Source organism: Tursiops truncatus, chromosome 9 (genome assembly GCF_011762595.2).
Source record: "Tursiops truncatus isolate mTurTru1 chromosome 9, mTurTru1.mat.Y, whole genome shotgun sequence".
Taxonomy (NCBI): Eukaryota; Metazoa; Chordata; class Mammalia; order Artiodactyla; family Delphinidae; genus Tursiops; species Tursiops truncatus.
This window is the reverse complement of record NC_047042.1, coordinates 50,755,041-50,768,562: the sequence shown is the minus strand read 5'-3', so window position 1 is coordinate 50,768,562 and position 13,522 is coordinate 50,755,041. Positions and strand designations below refer to the sequence as shown.

General features: G+C 37.2%; 1 protein-coding gene across 2 annotated transcripts in view; it reads right to left on the bottom strand.

Annotated features, from left to right (window-relative positions):
* Positions 1-13,522, bottom strand: part of MTERF1 (mitochondrial transcription termination factor 1) — a 603,361-nt gene that overhangs the window by 193,166 nt on the left and 396,673 nt on the right. For both annotated transcript variants that reach the window (XR_012333983.1, XR_012333984.1), the window contains one exon: positions 12,299-12,545. The gene's annotated coding sequence lies outside the window, so the exon portion shown is untranslated. The remainder of the gene's footprint in view (positions 1-12,298; positions 12,546-13,522) is intronic.

Sequence of the window (13,522 nt, the reverse complement as noted above, 5' to 3'; positions counted from 1 at the left end):
GCATGGCAAACAGGTCTCCTCAGGAGCCCTTGTCCCATTTGGGGATCTTCCCACCGCAGTCCCAGGTGTGTTCTCCCTGTCCTTTCCCCTCTACTCCCACACAGGACACAAACTTGGGGTTGGCCTTTTCCTTTCAGGTCCTGCTTTCTTATTTTGAAACAAATGGAGAAAAAATTAAAAAGAAACAAAATGTCATTCTTTTCTGTCTACCTAGGGTCCAGTGAAGATTTTAAGTGCTACAGTCTGCAGCACCTGCCATGGCCTCTTGGACGGCCAGTGCTGGAATTGCTGAGCCCAGCCTTGGTAGCCACAGCCCACTCCAGAAGAAGCCAGATGTTTGCTTGCTTCCTTCCTTCCTTCCATCCTTCCATCCTTCCATCCTCCCCCTCCCTCCTTCTCTCGCTCCCTTTCTTTCTTTCCTCTCTCCCTTCCTCCCTCCTTTTTCTTTCTTTCCTTCTTTCTCTCTTTCTCTTTTTCTTCCTTCCTTTTTCCTTCCTTCCTTCCTTTCTTTCTTTCTTCCTTCCTTCCTCCCTCCCTCCCTCCATCTCTCTCTCTCTCTTTCTTTCTTTCTTTCTTTTCCCTTTCTTGCTCCCCTCCCCCTATCTTTCTTTCTTTTTTAAGAAATCCATGATATGGGGCTTCCCTGGTGGCGCAGTGGTTGAGAGTCCGCCTGCGGATGCAGGGGACGTGGGTTCGTGCCCCGGTCCGGGAGAATCCCACATGCCGCGGAGCAGCTGGGCCCGTGAGCCATGGCCACTGGGCCTGCGTGTCTGGAGCCTGTGCTCCACGGTGGGAGAGGCCACAGCAGTGAGAGGCCCGCGTACCGCAAAAAAAAAAAAAAAAAAAAAAAAAAAGAAATCTATGATATGAATTGAAGTACAATAGGTAGTTTTTTGGGTTTTTTTTTAGAAGATGTTGGGGATAGGAGTTTATTAATTAATTAATTTATTTTTGCTGTGTTGGGTCTTCGTTTCTGTGCGAGGGCTTTCTCTAGTTGTGGCAAGCGGGGGCCACTCTTCACTGCTGTGCACGGGCCTCTCACTATCGTGGCCTCTCTTGTTGCGGAGCACAGGCTCCAGACGCACAGGCTCAGTAGTTGTGGCTCACGGGCCCAGTTGCTCCGCGGCATGTGGGATCTTCCCAGACCAGGGCTCGAACCCTTGTCCCGTGCATTAGCAGGCAGATTCTCAACCACTGCACCACCAGGGAAGCCCCGGTAGTTTTTAAAATTGAGATATAGTTCACATACCATACCGTTTGCCCATTTAAACTATACAATTTGATGGTATTAGTATATTCGCAGAGTTGCACAACTATAACCACAATCAAATTTAGAATATTTACATCACCCCAAAAAGAAACCCAATACCCAATAGCACTGACTCCCAAGGGGCAGTTTTAAAAATGACAGACGCTGTTTCTTGAGCAATATTTGCCCATCTTTCGTTCTTTTCCTGGACTTAACTATTCAGTCACTATCTTTCAGAAGAGCTGTGCCTGCAGTGGGCTCTCTGAGAAGACTTAATTGATGGCAGCTATGCAGTTGGGTTTCCTTCCCTAGGGAGCACTAACGTGAACTTTGCTTAGTAAATTTTGATTTAGAATTTCTTCTGACTTGTTCCCTGGAGAATCATGAATGGGTTATTCTTAGGAAGTGACAGGATTATGGGAATCATCTTCTCTAGGATTTACAGTTTTAGTAGCACTTTCATATACACAATGTTATTTTATTCTCCCAAATAACAGTCAGAAGTAAAAATAACAATAGAATTCACTTATTAAGTGCTTATTCTGTGCTTGGCAACTCTAAGTAGTTCCCATACATGCATTAACTCATCTGATCCTCAAGCACCAGATGAGACAGGGCTCTGGTAAAATTAGCCAGAAATGCAGAGAGGTTAAATGATGACAAGCCCAAGATCGTAGAGCTGGTAAGGGCAGAGTTGAGACGTGTGCATATGCAATTTGATTCCTATCTGAACTCTAAATACCTCTAGTATTCCCATTTTGGAAGCAAGGACTGAGGCTTTGAGAGGTTATACTTATAAGAAGAACTAGTTAGGACCTGAATACAAGTATTTGGACCCCAAGCTTAATGTTATAATGAGGTAAGATGCCTCCTCCATCAATGACTTAATTCAGCATCTTGCCAGGTACACAGAATCAAGTCCTTCAGCTAAGCCAAACAAACAAACAAAAAGAAATAGAAAATATTTCTTGTTGAAGCTTCATCTCTTAAACTGCAGTGTCGTTGTTGTGACGTTATAATATTGGCTATACTTTTGGTGGGCCAAAAGCATTTTTCAAACCAATCTCCAAAGTCAATTTTTCCTTCCTATTTGTGCCTCCTTTTGCAACCTCTCTTAATTTCTCTTTCTCCGTGTTTCCTATTCACAAACAGGGAATGAGCCACATGGATTTAATAACCAGGGCATTGATTCATGTAGACTTTCATCTAATCAGAAAGAACAGTGGCAGGTCCAAGAACTCATTTGGTTGTATATCTTTTTAAAAGAGTTGACACACATGTCCTTTAGAGTAGAGAGAAAATAATAAAATTTAAAAAGCAAAAGCCAGCTCAGACCTGCCAGCTGCAATGATCGGTTACACAGAAGAGATCCATGGAATTCTGAAGCCATTTGGGTTTTGTTATGTTTGCTGAAGCAGCACCAACTGTGATCTCTACTTCTTTAAACGGTTTAATGACTTTTGGATAAGCCTTCAGAGTTAAACGGTTAAATCACCAAATGCTCCAAAAAATAATTATGCAAACAATTTTCTGGCTAATTATCTAACATGAACAGAAGCACACAGCTGCTGATGTGTAATTGCTGTTTCATCAGGGCTGGCTATTGTATATACATGGTTCCTTTACTGTTCTCAGTGTGGTTTGGTGGGAGGCCACTAACATAATATCTCATGAAATGAGCAAGTTAAAAGCCCCAGCAAAGTGAGTGACTAGTCCAGCTAGTCACTCACTTTGATTCTTTTTTTAAGGGAATGGATTAAATCAAATTCATCCATAGTGGACAAGCACATAACTAGTACGTACATTTGTGTGGTATATCTAAGTCTTGGGCATGTATATTTAAATGTCCAATGTGGATAAATATTTTAACTTACTGGATATAAAAGGTACATAGAGAAAACTTGCACATATCATAACTGTCCAGTTTACAAATGAGCACTGTCATGTAACCAGCCCCCAAAGCAAGAAATGGAACTTCACCAGGACCACAGAAGCCTCCTTTGTCCTTCCAATTTCTACTCCCTCCAAGGGTGGGTACTATCCTCACTTCTATCAACAGAGATTAATTGTACCTGTTTTGCACTAAATTTAAATGAAACCATACAACGTATACCGTTTTGTGCCTAGCTGCTTTCATATAATACCATGTTTGTAAAATTTATCTATATTGTTGCAATTTGTTCAATTCTCATTGCTGTATAGTATCTCATTGTGTGAACACTACAATTTATCATTCTACTGTTAATAGGTCTTTGGATAGTTTCTGGTTTGGGGATACTATGAATAAAGCTGCTATAAATATTGAGTACATCACTTGGTAAACATATCCATGCACCTGGGTCTATACCTAGGAGCAGAATTGCTGGGCTGTATGGTGTGTGTAACTTCAGCTTTAGTAGATGCTGCCTAACAGTTTCCCCAAACAGCTGTGCCAGTTTTCACCCCCACCGGCACTAGATGGAAGTTGGGATGAATGTTGTAAAGAATTCTAACTGATGCTTGCTAAAGCTTAAAGGATGGTGTGGAGTGAGGAAGAAGAGTGAATGGTAGGGCTAATGGAAAGTGTTCCAGAAATATGGCCTTGTGAGGAAAGGATAGGGTTGGAGAAAGAAGCCTGGTGGAGGAAGCAGTCACGTTCAAGGTCATTTGGTAGATAGGAGAAGACTCCATGGATGTTTATCACCCACTCTGTCATCTTCTGTAGTATGTGACATGGTCCTAGTGAATCACCCCAGGCCTTTCTTCCTTTTCTCTTTAGTCCACGTAGCGTGTGCTCAAGGGCCGCTCAGGTCTGAAGGCCACTCTGGAGACTTGGGGATGCCCTCCCTCTCACCTGGCTGCCCATGCTGCCAGTACATGTATACTTCACACAGATATCTGGCCCTTCTGATGTTAGGGGAATGAAGGATGAGAAGTGAGGAGCAGACAAAGAGAAATCAGAGAGAACAGAATGAAAATCTGAGTTGAGTCCAGTTATCTGGTTGTGTAACTTTAAGCAAATCACTCAAATCCTCTCATGGCTTTGTTTTCCTCAGCTACAAAAAATTGAAGGCAACAATTCTTAACTCACTAGGTTTATTCTGACTCACTAGGTTTATCTGATGAAATGAATTAAAAAAGAATATATAAGGAAATGTTTTAGAAACTTTAAAAAGCAAACATTTGCTGTCTTTTCTACAGGGTATTATTATTAATACTCAAATCATCACTTTAAATAGAAATGTATCTCCAAGAAGTGGTATCAGTTCCATTTTGCTATTCAAATTTGCTATTCAAATTTATTGCGTTAACAGAATAAGAAATAATCCTTCTCAGTAACGTTAACAGGAGTTACAAACAAAAATGTCTGAAATAGTGGCATTTACCCAGGATTACCCAGAATTCATTGGGTTCAGTCATCCAGACCTCCATCCAGACTTGCATCCATCAATTAATTATTTTAACAAACATGTTTATTGAGTATGTACCCTTTTGTTTTAGGATGATTCTAAGCATAGATTCACAACAGGATTCAAAGATGGACTTCAAGGGGTTCCTGAACATTCTGATTTTATATGGAGAGGAATGTGGGGGGTGACTTCTGTCATCAGATTCTCACAGAACTCGGAAAAACCCACCCTCTCCAAAAATAAGGTTAAGAAGCAGCGTTTCAGGGATTTGTAGGATAAAGGAATATGAACTCTACATAAAATAATATGTGATTATTTATATAAGAACTTCAAATTAAGTTGACAATAGACTCCCCATTAGCAATAATAGATGCCACCGAATAACAGAATAATATCTTTAAAATGCTGAGGAAAAATAAATATTAACTTAGAATAATATATCAAGCTTGATTATTATTCAAGTGTGGGGTGAAATAAAGGCACTTTGGGAAAAAAACAAAAAACAAAGATTGAGAGAGTTTACCAACTTTAGACCCTTGTCAAAATAACTATCAATAAATATTATCCAAGAAACAGGAACTTTAAGTGCAGAGTAAAAATGTAAGATGGAATCATGAGCAAAAAAACATTGTGAACATGGTTGTAAATTTAAAGAAGCATTGTCTTAAAAAAATCAATTAGGGCATTGTTTAAACAACAAGAAACTAAAATGCTAGATGACAATGACATGGACCAAGGGAGTGGGAGAGGCTGAAATTATAAACTCCAAGTTCATTGTATTATTCAGGAGGAAGATAGAGATAGGCTTAATTTAGACTTTCAGCAAGTATGCCTTTTAAAATTTAAGAGTAATGCTCAAAGAATAAGGGAAAATGTGTAATTTCAAAACAAGAACATGCAAAGGATTAATCTCCAAAAATTTATAAGGACCTCATGCAGCTTAATAACAAAAAAACAAAAAACCCAGTCCAAAAATGGGCAGAAGACCTAAATAGACATTTCTCTAAAGAAGATATACGGACTGCCAACAAACACATGAAAGAATGCTCAACATCACTAATAATTAGAGAAATGCAAATCAAAACTACAATGAGATATCATCTCACACCAGTCAGAATGGCCATCATCAAAAAATCTCGAAACAATAAATGCTGGAGAGGGTGTGGAGAAAAGGGAACCCTCTTGCACTGTTGGTGGGAATGTAAATTGATACAGCCACTGTGGAGAACAGTATGCAGGTTCCTTAAAACACTACAAATAGAACTACCGTATGACCCAGCAATCCCACTACTGGGCATATACCCTGAGAAAACCGTAATTCAAAAAGAGTCATGTACCAAAATGTTCATTGCAGCTCTATTTACAATAGCCCGGAGATGGAAACAACCTAAGTGTCCATCATCAGATAAATGGATAAAGAAGATGTGGCACATATATACAATGGAATATTACTCAGCCATAAAAAGAAATGAAATTGAGCTATTTGTAATGAGGTGGATAGACCTAGAGTCTGTCATACAGAGTGAAGGAAGTCAGAAAGAGAGAGACAAATACCATATGCAAACACATATATATGGAATTTAAGAAAAAAAAATGTCATGAAGAGCCTAGGGGTAAGACAGGAATAAAGACACAGACCTACTAGAGAATGGACTTGAGGATATGGGGAGGGGGAAGGGTAAGCTGTGACAAAGTGAGAGAGAGGCATGGACATATATACACTACCAAACGTAAGGTAGATAGCTAGTGGGAAGCAGCTGCATAGCACAGGGAGATCAGCTCGGTGCTTTGTGATCACCTAGAGGGGTGGGATAGGGAGGGTGGGAGGGAGGGAGACACAAGAGGGAAGAGATATGGAAACATATGTATATATATAACTGATTCATTTTGTTGTAAAGCAGAAACTAACACACCATTGTAAAGCAATTATACTCCAATAAAGATGTAAAAAAAAAAAAGAACATGCAAAAGAAATGATTAAAGAATTCTAGAGTGATCTAATAAGAAACAGGAAGAAAAAATATATATATATATATATGCTAAGAAAAAACAAAACATAGTAGAAAAAGTCTAGATATATTAGTAATCTCAGGAAATGTAGACAGATTAAACTGGTTTGTTCAAAAGTAGAGATCAGATCATTTTTAAGAAACACAATCCATTATGTGCTGTTTACAAGAGTTGTACCTAAAACATAATGATGCTTAAAGATTGAAAGGCATGAGAAAAGATAAAACAGTTAAAGAATAATTTTGCTAGAGAAGCAATACTAAGGCAGAAGAAGCATCATTTGGAATAAAGTCATGATATGATCATTGAAGAGCAGTTCACAGGGAAGCAATAGCAATGCTGAATCTGTATGTTCTGAGCAAAACAGGGTCCTGGCTTAGAAAATAAATTTGACAAATCTCTCTTAATGGGAAATATTTTTGCATGTCTCTTTCATAAACTGATCATAAGCAGTAAAAATTGATAAAGATATAAACATTTTGAACAACACAAGTAACTGGCCAGCCTTAAAGGAGACCTGTATAGAAGAAGCCTGTATTCCTCACATAGAGAATTCACATTGTTTTCAAGTACACATTGAAAATACTGACCACAAAAGAAGTCCTAAGAAATACCAAAGAATCGAGAACACTGACCACATTCTCTTTCTACAATGCAATTATATCAAACATCAACAACAAAACGCCCCCCCCAAAAAAATACCCCATATATTTGGAAATGAAAATCATCTTATAAATATTCATGAATAAGAGAAGAAATAATAATGGAACTTATGAGATATTTAGAACTGAACGACCACAAATCACTACCTAGAAAAACTTGTGGGATGCCAGCACAGCCTTAAATTTACATTTATTAAAACAATGTGGAAACTGCAATGATAAAACTAGGCAACGCTATTGTGGAAGAGGAGAAGATCGGGGAAGTTTTCAAAGGAGGAATGTCCGATCTGAGAATTTGAAGATAGGGAAGAAGAAGAGGTAGAGGAGGAAGCTGGAGGAGAATATTCTTGGAAAAAAAGAAAAATCAGTGGTAAATTATAAATAAGAAGGAGCTATTGTGCCTAAAGATAGTTACATTGGGTTTGTTGGAGGTTTGTTTTAGACATATCCTCTGAGTTTTGTTTTAGACATATCCTCTGAGTTTTGTTACACAAAAAAATTCCTTTAAAGTTAAAAGAGAAAATTCTTAAAGTAATAAACCTGTAATTGGATTGGCCATTTATAGCAGAAAATAATTGGTTTGAAAGTTATAAGGAGTTTGGAGCAGTTTCATAAACCATTAGGTGGTAATCCCTGAACCAGCAGTAGGAAATGGTCCCTAGAAAAATACTGTGAAGGAATTAGGATAATTGACATCCAAACTCATACTGGGGTTTCAATTCCTGCAGTGGAAGAATAGCTTTTTATTGGATTAATGCTTCTGCAGATACTAGACAAAATATAAAAAAGAGCTGTTGGAAGGCACTGAACAGTGACCAGAAGTAGGCAGAAACAGGGAAGCATTTGGCCCATGAAAGAAGGGAGTTTGTCCTCTGAGGAGATTCCCAGGCTGCACGCTACACAGGGTGCTAGAGCTTAAGCCACAAAAACCCTACTGTCTTTTTTGCCTGAAGGGTCAGAAGAAAGAGTGTGGGATAAATAGAATGGTTGGAAATGGAGGGTGTGGAGCCCAGAAAGGAGGAAGCCATGGTAAAGGAGGGGACTTAGACTCTGCACATAAACTCCGTTCAAAACCATAATTGGCTTCTGAGCAGTACAGGCACAAGTGGGATTCCAAATATCCCAAGGAGAAAATGACATCTCGGCAGCTGACAGAGCTGAGGAAAGATTGCTGCTGCTGGAACCACAGAGGAAACTGCAGTTTGAGTCTTGACAAGTTAGAAGAGCTTGGTAAACTCTTTGGACTTGCCATCAAAACACCAGAGAGACCTTAAGAGTAAAGACCATATAACAGAATTAATGGGTTTACTCTAAAACTAAGGAAAAATGAAAATAGATCCAGTAGAGCATAAAACCAAGCCTACAAAAGTTTATGGTGATCTGTTAATAATTTGACTGCTTGCTGGAACAAAATTTGACACTCTTCAGGATAAGATTACAGGATACGGAGTCTCTCCAACCTATCACTGGGACACACAGCCAAGAGAAAAATCAATCAGTAAAAACAGACTGATAAGTGCCCCAGATATTGGAATTATGGCATGGGAATTTCAGGAGAGAATTAAAGACTGAAAAGGAACCAAATGGAAATCCTAAAACTGAAAAATACATTATCTGACATTTTAAAAGATCTTAAATGAAAATTAACAGCTTATAGAGAAAAAATATTTTTTAAATCATGAAACTTAAAGGCACACCAATAGAAATTATCCAAACTGAAATGCAGAGACCAAAAAGATTGGGAAGAGAATGAACATGTATGTCAGTATCAGGTGACCTCATACAGGTGTAAATTGAGTTCCAGAAGGAGAAATAATAGAGAAAGAAAAAATACTTCAAGAAATAACGGTTCAATATTCTTTTAATGGTTCAATATTTTAAAAGTTAATTAAAAAATAAATTTAGCATCCCATGGATCAAAGATGTTGAATGAATCCCAGTGGATAAATATTAAGAACTCCAGCACAATAAACACTAAGATAACCATATCTTGGAACATCATAGACAAACTGCTGAAAACCAGAGATAAAGAAAAAAAATCTTGGCACAGTCAGGGAGAAAGACACATTTAATATAGGGGACAATGATTACAATAACTGCTAACTTCAGAAGCAGTGAAAGCCAGAAGATGATGGAAGGACATCTTTTAAAACTCATCATGTAGAATTTTATATCTAGGGAAATATCTTTAAAAATTAAAGTGAAATAAAGACATTTTTAGGCAGATAAAAGCTGAGGACATTTGCACCTGCAGAACTGACTACAAAAAAGTGCTAAAGATTCTAAATGTGTAAATTAAAAAACTTTTTAATCTAAAATGCTAAAAGTTATTCAAAGGGGAAATGATATAAGTTGGAAATTCAGATCTATAAGAAGAAAGTATGAGTAATAGTAATGGTAAATATGTGGGTAATCATAAAATACTACTTTCCCTTTTAAAAAAAATCTCTATAAGTCAGCTATAAACAATTTATCGTGGAGTGTTATAACAGATGTAGCAGTAAAATATTTGATAACAATAGCACAGAAAAGGGCCAGGGTATAAAAGGAATTGTACTGTTGTAAGTAGTACAATATTAATTCAACATAGACTGTGCTAGGTTAAGGATGTATATTGTAATTCCCAAGAAAAGATATAAAGTATAGGAAAAAAAGCCAACAGAGGAGAATATTGAATAAAATACTAAAAATTCATTGATTATCCAAAAAATAACACAGGAAAAAGGAAACAAAGAACAGAAGAGGCAAAAATAACTAGAAAGATAATAGACTTAAACCCAATTATATCAATAATTAGATGAAATGTGAATGGATTAAACACTCCAATTAAAAGGCAGAGATTATCAGACTGGGAAGAACAACAACAAATAAGACCCAACTATATCCTGTTTATAGGAGAGGTACTTTAAATATAAAGATACAAGTTGAAAGTTAAAGGATGAAAAAAAATATACCATGTGCAGAATATGTGTAAGCCATATTAATATCAAAGTGGACTTCAAGACAGAATATTACCAGAGATAAAAATATTTTATCATAATGAAAAAATGAACCAACTCATCCAGAGTTGCAATAATGGTAAATGTGTATACATCTACTAATTAAACTGCATATAAAATTGAGTTGAGTGGCAAAGTTGTCCCCGATTTTTTGTGGGAGAGCACCTATCCTTTTTGTGGCTGTTGCATACCCAGAAATGATGAGAGTAGAGATGGTTTAAATAATGATTACAGGGAGTGTAATTGTATGTGTAATGTAGCTAAATGGTATGCTTCTTCCTGCCCTGAAACTGTATTTCAGGTGGCAATTGTCTGTTTCTTTTTTAACTTGAAAATTTTAAATGTTACTCTTTTTATGGATATAACCCCAAGTTCATGAACTATACTTGGTGATCTCCTTTGCACACTTCTCTAAGCAGGAGTTGTGACTTTGAAAATAAGCTGGGTCAACAGCCCAAGGCAGTCTATGTCATGGCCATAATGTCTCTTGTGGTGAGGCCGTTCCTTTGGTGTTTCTTTCTGCGTGTTGGGCTACAGCTGGTCCCACAGATTGCTGAAATCCTGGCATTAGAGACAGCAATCAGTATGCAGTCTTTTTGCTTTACCATGATAATCACATGCATGACAACACATTGAGTCATCCCACTATTTAACATTTCCCAAAGTTTCATTTGCCATGAAGCTGTTTGGGACTCAGAAATAATTGCAAATTATAGGAAGACTATCATATTGACCCAACAAAATGAACAAAATTCAGAAGGATCCCTGTCAGTCATCTCAAAGAGCATTTTATAAATTTAATGAACATAAAAATCATCTGCGGATGTTGTTAAAGTGCAGATTCCCAGATCCCATCCCCAGAAACTCAAATTTATGATCTGGGATGGGACCCAAGAATCTAAATTTTTAACAACTTCTCTGTGCAAGGTAGACCTCAGATTACACTTTGAGAAACACTGATCTAGTTTCAACAGATCAGACATGACAAGTAGTTTCCAGCATCTGCTTGAACCTCCAGCCATAGTGAACTCACCACCCCACAAAGCAGCCCCATTTCATTTTAGCAAGTTCTCCCTTGTTCGGAGCCCAAGTCTACCTCTGCCTCCTTTATCTTCAGGCTCTTCCCTCTGAAGCTACACAGAATAAGTCATGTATCTCTCCTTTTATGATGACTCTTTATATTTTTAATATAGTTATTGGGTCTCCTTAATACTACTAGTTACTTCAATAGTTTCTAAAATGGTATTATATCTAGACATATCACCCATCTTTATGATTGTAGTGTGTGTCTTAAAATGCAGTATCAGAACTAATAAACATATTTCAATTTATCCTCACAATTGTAAAGCTCAGTGAAGGTCATGACTTCCCCTGGTTTGCCTTCATGGGTGTTTGTTTGTGTGCTTGTTTTTAATAATTATACTACTACACAGGTAGTATAATTTATCCAACTTTGTCCTTTTAAAACAATGTTTTGGCTATTCTAGGCCCTTTGCATTTCCATATAAATTCATAATCAGCTTATCAAGTTGTCCAAAAGAGCTTGTTGGAATTTGTTTGGATTCCACTGAACCTATACATTGATTTAGGTAAAACTGACATTTTAACAATTTTGATTCCTATGTTTCATGAACACAATATATCTCTCCATTTATTTAGGTCTTCTTGAATTTCCTTCTGCTATGTTTTATATTTTGAAGTGGATCCCTAAGTATTTCACATTTTGATATTATTTAAAATGTTAAAATTAAATTTCCACTTGCTAATTAAATATCCAGGTTGCTAATATATTGACCTACAATTAACTTTTATATGTGTGTAATATATATATTGTAAATGTAATGTACATGTGAATTGTAAATGTGCTAAACTCACTTGTTGTGGTTTTTTGGTAGATTCCATAGGATTTTCTATTTAGATTATAATGTCATCTGTGAATAATATATAAAGACAGTTTTACAACCTGGGTGCCTTTAATTTTTTTCTTACCTTATTTAACTGACAGGAACTTCTGATACAATGATGAATAGAAGCAGGGAGTGTGGACATTCATGCTTTTTTCTGATCTTAGATGGTAGGGTAAACATCCAGACTTTCACCAGTAAGTATGATGTTAGTTGTAGGCTTTTTGTAGATGCAGTATATAAGGTTAACGAAACTCCCATCTAATCCTACTTGCTGAGATTTGTGTGTTTTTGTTTCACATCAAATGGAGCAGGAATCAGCATTCTTTTTTCTATAAACAGACAAACAATAAATACTTTAGGCTATCGAGGACATATACTGTCTCTGTCACACATTCTTTGATTTTTTTGTACAACTCTTTAAAAATATAAAAAACATTCTTAGCTTGTGGGCCATAGACTGTAGTTTGCTGATCCCTGATCTAGCAGTTTGTTATGCCTACAATTCTCACCACTCACACTAGTGGGCAGTAATATCAAATGGCCAAGCCTCCACAACCCCAGTTTTGGGGTACCAGGAAATGGAATGAATTGACAGCTTAATTTTAGTCTTTAAATGTACTACTTTTCACTAAAGTATTCCCAGGAAGAGACAGTAATCTCTATTTGCCTATATCGACTTAATAGTATTAAGAGAGAAGACTAATGAGAAAGGATATAAATATTATAATAAGTAATTGAAAATCAAAATGCCTTCACATTTTGCTCATCTACAACATTTCCAGTTATCAAAATACATTCTGGTCTCTGTTGGTCCAGATGGGCCAGCCACTAATTGACTCAATTCTTTCAGCCCCTTTATATTTGCAAATCTGAGTTACACTACTCATCTGTACTCACTAACCAACTAAGGAAAGTTAAGGGTCTTCTGAGATCTCTTGGGCTCTTATTTTCTCTGTCTATTGTGTTTTGCACCAGAGACTTGCTTCTGTATGTCCAAATACTGAATAGTTTTTCATAATATTTAGGTCTCACCAGAGAAAGCAGAGCACTAGACCCCTTGAGGCTAAGGCACAGCATAAAAGCAGGACAGGAGGGAAGCATGATGCATGTGCAATAGCCCAGGCTTAGATAAAATAAGACAGTTCTGGGATCCCCCCTGCCTCCTCCACTGCTTCTCAAATGTGTGACCTTGGGCAATCCCTTTGCATGGGCCTGGCACACTGTAAATTCTCAGCTTTCCTTGAAGAGAAGAGAAGATGGAAAAGTCTAGAACCATCATTTCCAGGTTTTTTTTTTTTTGTTTTTT